The sequence below is a fragment of the Zea mays genome, chromosome 2, assembly GCF_902167145.1.
Source record: "Zea mays cultivar B73 chromosome 2, Zm-B73-REFERENCE-NAM-5.0, whole genome shotgun sequence".
NCBI classification, from domain to species: domain Eukaryota; kingdom Viridiplantae; phylum Streptophyta; class Magnoliopsida; order Poales; family Poaceae; genus Zea; species Zea mays.
The window spans coordinates 13,465,160-13,479,809 of NC_050097.1; positions in this window are offsets into that span (position 1 = coordinate 13,465,160).

Here is a 14,650-nt window from a genome sequence, read left to right on the forward strand (position 1 = left end):
ATAACAACGTTTGTTATTAGTAATTTAAGAACTGACCAATCAAATGTTTATAGGAAAACCACTAAGACATCATATGATACACTAGCATATCATAGTCATCATGCACTAACTCTCACCAAATTGTTAGTTACACTGCATAAAGGACCAATGCATATTACATATATATATGGTGGACCAATATCTTAAGAGTTTTCATAGGACCGACTATTCAACAAGGAGATGGGCCAACCCACGTACTATCTAGAAGGCACAAAATAAAGTGGCAGGCTCTCCAATGCAAGTAATTCGACCTCGTTTAGTAAAGATATATTATCTTTATAATAGGATCAGAACTCTTTCATTCCACAAATCGCTCACACCTTGGTCATGTCTTGTTCAAAATATTAGCTATCAAAAAGAAGGAAACATAAAGAATGTGAAGTGTATGCTATTGTTGAAATGAATGATTTACACCATAAACATCCTGATTAACCAAAAGAACCATTGTAGCAAGTTACCATTACTTGCCAATGTTGCATTGGTATGACACAATGCATAAAAAAAGTAGTACTTAATATTCAACAAATCTATCAAATGAACTATTCATAAAACAGGATTGGAGTAAGCTGAATTTATTCCTTCGTCCTATATTAAAAGGTAGAAGAGACATAATATTAAATTCCATATGTCATACTTTCATATGTGAGCCAATACCATTATCATTATTTGATTGAAAACTCAAGTTCGGGAGCACAAAGCGAGTACGATCTTGATTTATTTACCATCTTGCAATCGAGCCTAAGATAGCGTCAAACAAAGTAGCAAGCCACTGACCGTGTAGAGATAAATGGCACTACTAATCATTCCCGGTACTAGCGATATACAATGCAGTTAGGCCAACAAAACAGGCTCAGTACAACGACAAAATCATGTAGAGATATCCCACCCAAACCATGCTTCTGGTCTAGTAAATATCCTTCTTGATTTAGAGCTTCTTAGGTCCCGTTTGGTTTGAGTGACTAAAGATTAGTTCCTCAATTTTAGTCTCATTTAGTTACAAAATATGACGAATCTATGATAACAATGAATAGTGGGCAAACACAAATCACACAAAAGTAAAAAAACAGCACTAATTTATTATCCAGTTAATGGTCACATATACATAACATCATCAAGATGACCACATATAGAAATCACTACTACTAATTAAGAACGCAGTGTGGGCGTCCGGCGCGGCCATGCCCCCGCCTCCCTCTCACGACACCCATCACCAACGATGCACCGAACATCCTCCCCACGCTACCGCCGTGATTGTCGCCGCCGACTGCGCCCTCCTTCCATCCTGGACCCCACGTCGCTCCGGTAAGCGGCCCCGCCATCTCCCCTTTTGCTTGGATCTCTCCCCAAAATCCCCTCCTGATTCTTCTCCATCACTTCGGCTCCTCTGTCGCGTCCCAGCGCCGCACCCACGATCCACGCGCTCAGGGCCTTCATCCTCGTGCATCCCATCTCCATCTTCCCCGGTGGAGGGCTCGGTCCGCCCCTTACGTCTTTCCACATCGGTAGGAACCGCCCCACGGCGGTGGTCCCAGTCCATCCTGCTCGACGCGCTCTTCGACATTGCCGCCGCTGGTAACTGCTAGCAATGGCAGCCCGTGGCTGAGCCGCATCGACAAGTCCGTCAGCCGCGCCATGCGTCGCTCCTCGCCTCCATGGCCCTTCGCTTCCGCTCAGTCCCGCGCCACTAGATCCCGCTGAGGTAGGGAGAGCAGCAGCAGACATGCATATATGGTCTTATGGGCGCTACATGGCGTACTCGCCCTCGCCGTCGACCATCACACTGTTGGATCTCCTTGCACCTGGTTGGAACTTGCTACCTGAATATTTTGCCCGTCAGGCGCTGAGATGAATCTGTTGAGGGCGGCTAATCTGCCCGTCAGGCGCTGGACGTCTCTGGCGGACTGCGGAGGCGTCATGTTTATGATGGCCTGAATTTTGGTTGGGTTGGCCTCGATGCCGCGGTGTGACACCAGGTAGCCCAATATTTTGCCTTGGCGAACGCCGAAGACGCACTTTTCCGGGTTTAGGCGGAGTCGTGCGTCTCGCATGTTCGCGAATGTCTCGGCGAGGTCAGCGAGATGGTCCTCCTTGCTCTTGCTGGCGACGACGATGTCGTCCACATATGTGAATATATTTCTGCCAACTTGCCCTTCGAGCACTGTTTTGGTGAGCCTGGAGAAGGTGGACCCGGCGTTCTTGAGTCCCTCCGGCATTCTGATGAAGCAATATGTGCCGAAGGGTGTTATAAAGCTGGTGCTAGCCTTGTCTTCGTCCTTCATGTATATCTGGTGGTAACCAGAGAAGCAGTCGAGGAGTGACATGACTTCGCATCCGGCCGCGCTATCGACTATTTTGTCGATCCGCAGCAACGGAAAGTTGTCCTTTGGGCAGGCCTTGTTGAGACTGGTGAAGTCGATGCACATTCGCCACTTGCCGCTCTTTTTCTGCACCATCACAACGTTGGAGAGCCACGTGGGGTAAGCCACCGGCTCGATGAATTTGGCTTCCAGGAGGCGGTGCACCTTTGCCTTGGCGGCCTCTGTCTTCTTGTCGTACATTTTGCGAAGCCGCTGTTTTTTCGGTCTTACCGAAGGGTCGATTCCCAAGCTGTGCTCAATTATGGATCGGCTGACCCCGACCAGGTCGAGGGCTGACCAGGCGAAGACGTCTTTGTTCTTGGACAGGCAGTAGAGGAGTTTCTCCTCTTCATGCGAAGTGAGGTCTTCGCTGATAGTGACTGTCTGCTTGGGCGTGGCCTGGTCGAGGGGAACAGTCTTGGTCCCGTCGTTGCTCTGCAGCTGTGCCTTGTCGTGCTCTTTGTCGGTTGGGCTGACGGACGCTGGGACCTCGCGCTGGGCCGTGAGGCAGTGCACGTTTCTTTGTCCGGGGACGAAGTCCCGCTCTATGTTGCGCGCAGTCTGTTGATTGCCGTAGACCGCAATGGCGCCAAACGGACCTGGTATCTTCATGCACAGGTACAGTCCGTGAATGGCTGCCTCGAACTTATTGATGGAGCCCCGACCCATGATGGCGTTGTACGGATATACCATATCCACAATATCAAAGGTCACTTGCTCACTTCGGGCATTGGGTGCTACACCGAAGGAGAGAGGCAGCTCTATTTTGCCGACAGGAAAAGTGCCCTTGCCGCCGAAGCCATACAACGGGTTATCCGAAGGCTTGAGCAGGCTGTGACTTATGCCCATGCGATCGAAGGCGTGGAGGAAAATGATGTAAGCCTGACTGCCATTGTCGACTAGGACTTTGTGCAGGTCCCAGCCTGCCACGCTGCAGTTGATAACCATGGCGTCGATGTGGGGGGCGCTGCGCAGGTCGACGTCTCGTGCGTCGAAGGTTAGCGGTACGTGGGACCACTTTGTCTGCACGACTGGGCCAGTGATGGCGACGTGGTTGATGCTGCGGTAGTGGTCCCGCTTCTACCGCTTCGTGTCGAAGTCGGTGCTAGATCCCCCAGTGATCATGTGAATGACTCCGCGATACGGCTGATCGGCGAAGTCTTCCTGCTTTGGGGCGTGGGGGATGTTTTGATGTTGCTGGTGTGGAGGTGGGGGTGGGGGAGGTACGATTTGTACTTCCTGATGGTGTTGGTAAGCGTGGTGCGGTGGAAGCGGGGCGGGGACGTGGATATATGGTGGAGGGGGTTGCTGGTAAGTGTGCGCGACAACTCTGGGGTTGTCGGCTGGCTGCGCCCGTGCCATCCTGTCTTTGGTGGCTTTCGTCTCTGGGCAGTCTCTGGTTTGGTGGGCGCAGTCTTCGCCATGGAAGAGACAGTAGAATCGGCACGGCGGCTGTGCACGCCCCCGACCCCTACCGCGAGTTCCATTTCCGCGACCCTGGGGGGATATTCCTGGCGGTGAGGGGCGTCAGCAGCGGGGTGCTGGTTGGCGATGTTGTGCACTTGCTGTTGATTGCGGCCGTCTCGACCGGAGTTTTGCTGCGGAGTCCTCATCCACGTGCGGCTGGACTGTGGAGCATCTTTGGGCTTCCTTTGAGACTCAACCTTGCGCTGGTGGAGCTCTTCGGATTTGGCGTATTTTTCAAATAGCTGATATAATTCCTGGAGGTTCTTGGGCGGATCTTTGATGCAGTGGCTATAGAGGACGCCGGCGCGAAGGCCACTGATGGCATAGTGGATGGCGATCTGGTCATCGACTGAGGGCAGCTGTGACTTGAGTGTTAGAAATTTGTGGTAATACTCCCGCAGAGTCTCCTTTTCCAGCTGCTTGCAGAGTGAGAGTTCGGCCAAGGCGTCGGTGTCTGGGCGGTACCCTTGGAAGTTGAGCAGGAACTTGTCCCGGAGGCTTCTCCAGGAATCAATGGACAGCGGAGGCAACCTGGTGAACCAGGTGAGAGCTGGGCCTTCGAGGGCGATGATGAATGACTTGGCCATCGTGGCGTCGTCTCCTCCGGAAGATGCAACGGCGACCTGATAACTCATTATGTATTATGCTGGGTCAGTGCTGCCATTGTACTTGGGATAGGTCCCTGCCCGGAAGTTGGCGGGCCAAGGCATCACTTGCAGATGTGGCGCCAGGGGACTTCGCTCGTCGAGGTAGTTGACCCCTTGGAATGGTGCAGCGTGTGGGAAGGTGTGGTCGCGCTGGGGGAAGCGCGGGTCTTCCAGTTGTGCGCGCTGTTGCAGGGGTGGCCCGTGCTGCAGGCCGAGGTGGCCTTCGCGCATGTCTTCCAGTTGTGCGCGCTGTTGTAGGGGTGGCCCGTGCTGCAGGCCGAGGTGGCCTTCGCGCATGTCTTCCAGTTGTGCGCGCTGTTGTAGGGGTGGCCCGTGCTGCAGGTCGAGGTGGCCTTCGCGCTGCATCAGCGCGATCTCCCGCTCGAGGTCCTGGGCCTTATGCTCTTCGTCGCATATCATTTGCCGCACCTTGGCTAGTGCGGACACGCGCTGGCGCTTGGCCTCCAGTATCTCCTTTTGCCTCTGGAGATTGCGGTTCTTGAGGCGCAGGGCACGCAGCTGTAGCTGTTCTTCCGCTGAGACGCCGAGGACTTCATCGTCCTCGGTGAGGTCCGCGCCCTCTGGTGGGGCGAAGCCTGGGGGAGGCTGCGATTGTCCTTCTGGGCCGCAGGTGCGGAGAGTGTCGCCTTCGCAGGTGCGGAGAACGTCGTCTTCAGTAGCCTCTTGGTGGGTGGAGTGGGTGAGGGCGAGGGCCTTGCCCTTTTTTGCGGCAAACAGTGCTGCCTTCGCTGCCTCGTCAGCCTTCGAGTTAGCTTTCTTGGGTGCCATCGCGGGTGGTTTTTTTGTAGCACGAACGGTGGGCGCCAAATGTTGGAACTTGCTACTAGGTGCAAGGAGATCCAACAAGGGTGAGAGTTGACGTAAATAGGGTTCTCGCACGAGGTGGCAAAAGCTCTGTTAATCTAGCCTCTTAAGGGCACTGTGCGGGGGTATTTATAGGTACCTGAGTGCCCATCGCCCTATGTTAAGGACGCATGTGCCCTCAGACATCTAGGTTATCCCCGGAATATTCCCATAACGCGGGGTTATAGACCGTAATTACAGGGATGCCTTTACAAATTAGGCCCGTGACGCGCAGCGGCCACGCAGGGCCTGTTACAATGGGCCGGATGACACGTGGGCCTTAATGCTGGACGAGGTCGCAATGATGGGACGACTTCGTCACAGGTCTTCGTCCGATGACGTGTGGGACAAAGGGTGAGCCTGCCTGTTGTCTTGTCTCCGCTGGTCTGACGATTACGGCGAAGGCCTCGAGCGAAGGGTGGCGTCTTCGCCTTCGCCCCAACACACACTCCCCTGCATCGTCGCCCTTCCCATTCCCTGTGCTGCTATCGTCGAACAAGGCAAGTAAGCCATCGCACTCCGCTTCGCCCATGTCTCATGTTCCCTTGCTTCGTGTCGGCTCTGATCAGTCACACCTGGAAGAGCAAATTGGGATCTAGCTCATGCATTCTGGAGAGCATCCAAGTTTTTACGGTTTGAATCTAGAGTAGCCCATCGAAGGCTTAAGGCCATTGTTCTCCGCCTGTGGTGGGTGCTAAACTCTTTCTGGGTTCCTTCTTTTGCAGGTGGGACAAATCTGATAAAGAAAAGATTGAAAAATAATGTTAGATACATCCACTTAGTATCTATATTAGAAATGGATATAAGTGCAGATATACATAGTATAAGTTTTAGCAAGTCCTACTACTAATTAAGAACGCAGTGTGGGCGTCCGGCGCGGCCATGCCCCCGCCTCCCTCTCACGACACCCATCACCAACGATGCACCGAACATCCTCCCCACGCTGCCGCCGTGATTGTCGCCGCCGACTGCGCCCTCCTTCCATCCTGGACCCCACGCCGCTCCGGTAAGCGGCCTCGCCATCTTCCCTTTTGCTTGGATCTCTCCCCAAAATCCCCTCCTGATTCTTCTCCATTGCTTCGGCTCCTCCGTCGCGTCCCAGCGCCGCACCCACGATCCACGCGCTCAGGGCCTTCATCCTCGTGCATCCCATCTCCATCTTCCCCGGTGGAGGGCTCGGTTCGCCCCTTACGTCTTTCCACATCGGTAGGAACCGCCCCACGGCGGTGGTCCCAGTCCATCCTGCTCGACGTGCTCTTCGACATTGCCGCCGCTGGTAACTGCTAGCAATGGCAGCCCGTGGCTGCGCCGCATCGACAAGTCCGTCAGCTGCGCCATGCGTCGCTCCTCGCCTCCATGGCCCTTCGCTTCCGCTCAGTCCCGCACCACTAGATCCCGCTGAGGTAGGGAGAGCAGCAGCAGACATGCATATATGGTCTTCTGGGCGCTACTTGGCGTACTCGCCCTCGCCGTCGACCATCACACTCCCCTGCATCGTCGCCCTTCCCATTCCCTGTGCTGCTATCGTCGAACAAGACAAGTAAGCCATCGCACTCCGCTTCGTCCATGTCTCATGTTCCCTTGCTTCGTGTCGGCTCTGATCAGTCACACCAGGAAGAGCAAATTGGGATCTAGCTCATGCATTCTGGAGAGCATCCAAGTTTTTACGGTTTGAATCTAGAGTAGGCCATCGAACGCTTAAGGCCATTGTTAAGGCTAAGGATTTAAATGTTTGCAATGATTCTATTTCCAATCTTAGAAATGAGAATGCCATGTTACATTCTAAGATTGATGAATTAAATGCTTGCAAACCCTCTACATCTACTGTTAGCCATGTTTCCATTTGTACTAGATGTAGAGACATTAATGTTGATGCTATCCATGATCACCTAGCTTTAATTAAACAACAAAACGATCACATAGCTCAACTTAGTGCTAAAATTAATGAGCATGACTTAGAAAATGAAAAATTTAAATTTGCTAGAAGTATGTTCTATAGTGGGAGACGCCCTGGCATTAAGGATGGCATTGGCTTCCAACAGGGAGACAATGTCAAGCTTAATGCCCCTAAGAAATTGTCTAACTTTGTTAAGGGCAAAGCTCCCATGTTTCAGGATAACGAGGGCTATATCTGGTATCCCGCTGGTTATCCCGAACATAAGATTAGGAGAATTCATTCTAGTAAGTCTCACTCCGGCTCTCATCATGCTTTTATGTATAAGAGTGAGGCATCTAGTTCTAGGCAATCCACTCATGTTAAATTGCCTAATAAGAAATCTCCTATTGCATCAAATGAGCCTATTGTTTCATTTAAGACTTTTGACGCTTCATATGTGCTTACTAACAAATCAGGCAAAGTAGTTGCCAAATATGGTGGGGGCAAACACAAGGGTTCAAAGACTTGTGTTTGGGCACCCAAGGTGCTTGTTTCTAATGTCAAAAGACCCAAGACTGTTTGGGTACCTAAGAACAAGGCCTAAATTTGTTTTGTAGGTTTATTCATCCGGGGCTCAAGTTGGATAATTGATAGCGGGTGCACAAACCACATGACTGGGGAGAAAAGGATGTTCTCCTCCTACGAGAAAAATCACGATTCCCAAAGAGCTATCACATTCGGGGATGGAAATCAAGGTTTGGTCAAGGGACTTGGTAAAATTGCTATATCACCTGACCATTCTATTTCCAATGTTTTTCTTATAGATTCTTTATATTACAACTTGCTTTCAGTTTCACAATTATGCAAAATGGGCTACAATTGTCTTTTTACGGATATAGGTGTTACTGTCTTTAGAAGAAGTGATGATTCATTAGCATTTAAGGGAGTATTAGAGGGTCAGCTATACTTAGTTGATTTTAATAGAGCTGAACTCGATACTTGCTTAATTGCTAAGACTAATATGGGTTGGCTCTAGCATCGCCGACTAGCCCATGTTGGGATGAAGAATCTTCATAAGCTTCTAAAGGGAGAACACATTTTGGGACTAACCAATGTTCATTTTGAGAAAGACATGGTTTGTAGCGCATGCCAAGCAGGAAAGCAAGTTGGTGTTCATCATCCACACAAGAACATCATGACGACCGACAGGCCGCTTGAGCTACTTCACATGGATCTATTCAGCCCGATAGCTTACATAAGCATCGGCGGAAGTAAGTATTGTCTTGTAATTGTGGATGACTATTCTCGCTTCACTAGGGTGTTCTTTTTGTAGGATAAATCTCAAACCAAGAGACCTTAAAGGGATTCTTGAGACGGGCTCAAAATGAGTTCGGCTTAAGGATAAAAAAGATTAGAAGCGACAATGAGACAGAGTTCAAGAACTCTCAAATTGAAAGCTTTCTTGAGGACGAGGGCATCAAGCATGAGTTCTCTTCTCCCTACACACCACAACAAAATGGTGTAGTGGAGAGGAAGAATAGAACTCTACTTGACATGGCGAGGACCATGCTTGATGAGTACAAGACTTCGGACCGGTTTTGGGCAGAAGCAATCAACACCGCTTGCTACGCCATCAACCGCCTCTACCTTCACCGAATCCTCAAGAAGACATCCTATGAACTCCTCACCGGTAAAAAGCCCAATGTTTCATATTTTAGAGTATTTGGTAGCAAATGTTTTATTCTTGTTAAAAGAGGTAGAAAATCTAAATTTGCTCCTAAGGCTGTAGAAGGCTTTTTACTTGGTTATGACTCAAACACAAGGGCATATAGAGTCTTTAACAAGTCCACTGGACTAGTTGAAGTCTCTTGTGACATTGTGTTTGATGAAACTAACGGCTCTCAAGTAGAGCAAGTTGATCTTGATGAGCTAGATGATGAGGAGGCTCCATGCGTCGCGCTAAGGAACATGTCCATTAGGGATGTGTGTCCTAAGGAATCCAAAGAGCCCAAACAAGCACAAGATCAACCATCTTCCTCCATGCAAGCATCTCCACCTACTCAAGATGAGGATCAAGCTCAAGATGATGAAAATGAAGATTAAGAGGAGCCACCTCAAGAGGAGGACAATGATCAAGGGGGAGATGCTAATGATCAAGACAAGGAAGATGATCAAGATCCAAAACCGCCACACCCAAGAGTCCACCAAGCGATACAACGAGATCACCCCGTGAACTCCATTCTCGGTGATATTCATAAGGGGGTAACCACTCAATCTCGTGTCGCTCATTTTTGTGAACATTACTCCTTTGTGTCTTCTATTGAGCCATACAGGGTGGAAGACGCATTAAGGGATTCGGATTGGGTGTTGGCAATGCAAGAGGAACTCAACAACTTCACGAGGAATGAGGTATGGCATTTTGTTCCATGTCCTAATCAAAATGTTGTAGGAACCAAGTGGGTCTTTCGCAACAAGCAAGATGAGCATGGTGTGGTGACAAGGAACAAAGCCCGACTTGTAGCCAAGGGATATTCACAAGTCGAAGGTTTGGATTTCGGTGAAACCTATGCACCCGTAGCTAGGCTTGAGTCAATTCGTATATTACTTGCCTATGCTACTTACCATGGCTTCAAGCTTTATCAAATGGACGTGAAGAGTGCGTTCCTCAATGGACCAATCAAGGAGGAGGTCTATGTTGAGCAACCTCCCGGCTTTGAAGATAGTGAGTACCCTAACCATGTGTATAAACTCTCTAAGGCGCTTTATGGGCTCAAGCAAGCCCCAAGAGCATGGTATGAATGCCTAAGAGATTTCCTTATCACTAATGGCTTCAAAGTCGGCAAAGCCGATCCTGCTCTCTTTACTAAAACAATTGCAAATGATTTGTTTGTATGCCAAATTTATGTTGATGATATCATATTTGGGTCTACTAACAAATCTACTTGTGAAGAGTTTAGTAGGATTATGATTCAAAAATTCGAGATGTCTATGATGGGGGAGTTGAAGTACTTCCTAAGATTTCAAGTGAAGCAACTCCAAGAGGGCATCTTCATCAACCAAACTAAGTACATTCAAGACATACTCACCAAGTTTGGAATGAAGGATGCCAAGCCCATCAAGACACCCATGCGAACCAATGGGCATCTCGACCTCGACACGGGAGGTAAATCCGTAGATCAAAAGGTATACCGGTCGATGATAGGATCTTTACTCTATTTATGTGCATCTCGATCGAATATTATGCTTTCCGTATGCATGTGTGCAAGATTTCAAGCCAATCCTAAGAAGTTCACCTTAGGGTCGTGAAAAGAATCTTGAGATATTTAGTTCATACACCTAAGTTTGGTCTTTGGTACCCCAAGGGATCCACTTTTGATTTAATAGGTTATTCAGATGTTGATTGGGCAGGGTATAAATTTGATAGAAAGAGCACATCAGGGACTTGTCAGTTCTTGGGAAGATCCCTAGTGTCTTGGGCTTCAAAGAAACAAAATTCAGTAGCTCTTTCTACCGCCGAAGCCGAGTACATTGCCGCAGGCCATTGTTGCGCACAATTGCTTTGGATGAGGCAAACTCTTAGGGACTATGGTTACAAATTAACCAAAGTCCCTCTCCTATGTGATAATGAGAGTGCAATCCGCATGGCGGATAACCCTGTTGAGCACAACCGCACTAAGCACATAGTCATTCGGTATCACTTTTTGAGTGATCACCAACAACGGGGGGATATCGAGATTGCTTATATTAGCACCAAAGAACAATTAGCCGATATCTTTACCAAACCATTAGATGAGAAAACCTTTACCAAACTTAGGAATGAGCTAAACATTCTTGATTCTCGGAACTTTGATTGATACTTTGCACACATAGCTCATTTATGTACCTTTGATCATATCTCTTTCATTTGCTATGACTAATGTGTGTTCAAGTGCATTTCATGCTAAGTCAAAGATTGAAAGGGAAATGGAGTCTTCGGCGAAGGCAAGGCTTCCACTCCACTCTACCGGTATTATTTACCTTTCGCCGTCACTCCGCATCGCTCTTCACTTTGGTATAATCCTTCACTCATATATTGTTTGCCAAAGGGGGAGAGAATTTAAGAAGGGCTCTAAAGACTCCATTTTTTGGCGATTAATGCCAAAGGGGAGAGAGTATTAGCCCAAAGCAAAAGGACCGCACCACCACGCCAATTTCAAATTTTTTTCGAAACAAAGTTGTTTTCAATTGATATCTTTGAAATTAGTATTCCTCTAAGAAATTCTATCTCATTTGGTATCTATATTGTAAGGAGGATTTTTTCAAAATTTGGTATCTAAAATATTTGACATTCTTTCAATTTGAAAAACCCTCTTGAACACTAAGAGGAGAATTTCATCTAGGGGGAGTTTTGTTTAGTCAAAGGAAAAGCATTTGAAACAGGGGGAGAAAATTTCAAATCTTGAAAATGCTTCTCAAAAACTTATTCATTTACCTTTGACTATTTGCAAAAAGACTTTGAAAAGAATTTCCAAAAGAATTTGCAAAAACAAAACAAGTGGTGCAAGCGTGGTCCAAAATGTTAAAAGAAAGAAAGCAATCCATGCATATCTAATGAAAATGTAAATTGGTTTATATCCAAGCAACCTTTGCACTTACCTTATGCAAACTAGTTCAATTCTGCACTTATATATTTGCTTTGGTTTGTGTTGGCATCAATCACCAAAAAGGGGAAGATTGAAAGGGAATAGGATCAAACCTTTTCCTAAATGATTTTGGTGGTTGAATTGCCCAACACAAATAATTGTACTAACTAGTTTGCTCTAGATTATAAGTTCTACTGGTGCCAAAGGTTCAACACAAACCAATAAAAAGTCCAAAATAGGGTTCAAAAAGAAAGGAGCAAGAGAAACCGAAGGCTGCCCTGATCTGGCGCACCGGACTGTGTCCGGTGCACCCGGGTGGATCAACTCCAACTTGCCACCTTCGGGTTTCTGGAAAAGTCACTCCGCTATAATTCACCGAACTGTCTGGTGTGGCACCGGACTATCCGGTGTGCTAGCGGAGCAACGGCTACAACGCAACAGTCGACTCCAACGGAAACCTGAAAAGCGCTATAGTGCGCGGACAGTGCGCGCAGAGTCAGAGCAGGCGCCAGAAGGTGCACCAGACAGTGGACAAATGACTGTTCGGTGGCCCTAGCTGTCAGAGCTCCAACGGTCGAACCCTAACGGTTGGGTGACGTGGCTGGCGCACCGGACTGTCCGGTGCGCCCATCGACAGACAGCCTCCCCAACGACCATTTTGGTGGTTGGGGCTATAAATACCCCCAACCACCACACTTCAAGGCATCCAAGTTTTCAGCCATTGCATTCAATACAAGAGCTCTAGACTTCACTTCAAGATACAAACAAGAGATCAAATCCTCTCCCAAGTCCGGAATCACTCCAAACAAATAGTGACTATTGAGAGAGAGATATTTGTGTTCATTTAAGTTCTTGTCGCTTGGATCGCTTTTCTTCTTCCTCCATTCTTGTTCTCAAGAAACTTGTAATCAAGCAAGAGACACCAAGTTGTGGTGGTCCTTGTATGGGGTCTAAGTGACCTGTTGATTAAGGAGAAAAGCTCACTCGGTCTAGGTGACCGTTTGAGAGAGAGAAAGGGTTGAAAGAGACCCGGTCTTTGTGACCACCTCAACGGGGAGTAGGTTTGCAAGAACCGAACCTCGGTAAAACAAATCACCGTGTCATCCACTTTCATTTTCTTGTGATTTGTTTTTACCCTCTCTTTCGGACTCGACTTTATTTCTAACGCTAACCCTGGCTTGTAGATTGTGCTTAAAGTTTATAAATTTCAGATTTGCCTATTCACCCCCCCTCTAGGCGACTTTCAATCACAGGCCTTGGTTGATGGAATGCCTGCCCAGCTGAGGTCGTGCGGTGCCTCTGTCCCAGAAGAAGCTTTGTCTCTAATGTAGTGGAACCCATTGCTGCTTCAGAAACAGATTGCTGACTTGAAAGCATCGAACACTGGTTAGTGACCTCACAGCTTCCTTAGTTGTTTTTATTGATCAACTTGTTCTTAGTCATGCATCCCCTTTCAACCGCATTGTCGAATATGGCCTAGCGGTGCTCTGATCTTGAGGAAAAAATATTCACGAAGTCGGGCCGAGTTGACCCAACAATGCTCCGACCTCAAGGAGAAGTATTCTCAGAGTCAAGCCAACTTGGGCCAAACCTCTGCTTCTTTGGACGACGCGTTCTTTGAATTCCTCCCTCAATTCTCAACTTGACTCTGAAAGGATGGCACATGAGGTAAACTTCCTTGGTTGACTTTGCCACGCTTATTGTTGACTAGGTGCTGAATGTTGATTCTTGTTCGTAGGAGGAGAAACGAGCACTTGCAGCCCCTCGTGATAATCTGGACAGGTTATATCGTGACACTAGCAACTCCTTGACTATCTTGGAAAGGAGCCATCGCTTCACTATGTCGGACCTGGATCATCATCGTCACGAGTTGCAAGTATCCCAAGATGAAGTTTAGTGGCTGGGACAACTGTTATCAACCAAGGATTCAACCATTAGAGATCTTCGTGCTTCAAAGAAACTTGTTGCGCAGGAGCTAGAAGCTGCTCGACTGGCTGTCAAAGCTTGACAACTGCGTTGTTCTGAAGGCTCAACGCGACAAGGCTATAGACAAAGCCATTCACGCTAGGCGGATCTTGATGAGGAGGCCCGGCGTAGTGGTGCCTGACGACATTGTCGCCGATGTTAAGGCTGCGCCTGATGCTTCGAGTCGTCCTTCTTCTTCGATTGCTCCTACAAAAGACATTACCGGCAAAGATGTTTCGATGCAGTGATGTCCTACAAAACACTTTATGTAATATGAATTCTATGTGCGTGTGATGGTTGTGTTTGAATATTTTGTGGACAGGGCGCCAAAACATGTCCTTGGTGCTGACAAGTAAAACGTTCTTTTTCCCTGGAATGCTAATTGTTCTGTTGTTAGGGTATAACAGTCACCCTAAACAATTGTGAAAGTAAATGTGGCGTGCTGGTTTTGAAACTTTTTCTTACTTAAGCCAATCGCCTGGCTGGTAAGGCATAGTGGCCGCCCTAAGATAGGTAGATGTGATCATATCATGCCGACTGAAGTCATCGCTGACTTGAGCTGATTGTCCCGTTAGTAGGGTATAGTGGTCACCCTAAGCCGAGTAAGCGTGAGCATGTTGCATCGTCTTAAGTCGTCGACTTAAGCCAATTGCTCTGTTAGTAGGGTATAGTGGTCACCCTAAGTAGAGTAAGTGTGAGCATGTTGCACCGTCTTAAGTCGTCGCCGACTTAAGTCGATTGCTCCATCAGTAGGGTATAGTGGTCACCCTAAGTCGAGTAAGCGTGAGCATGTTGCGCCGTCTTAAGTCGTCG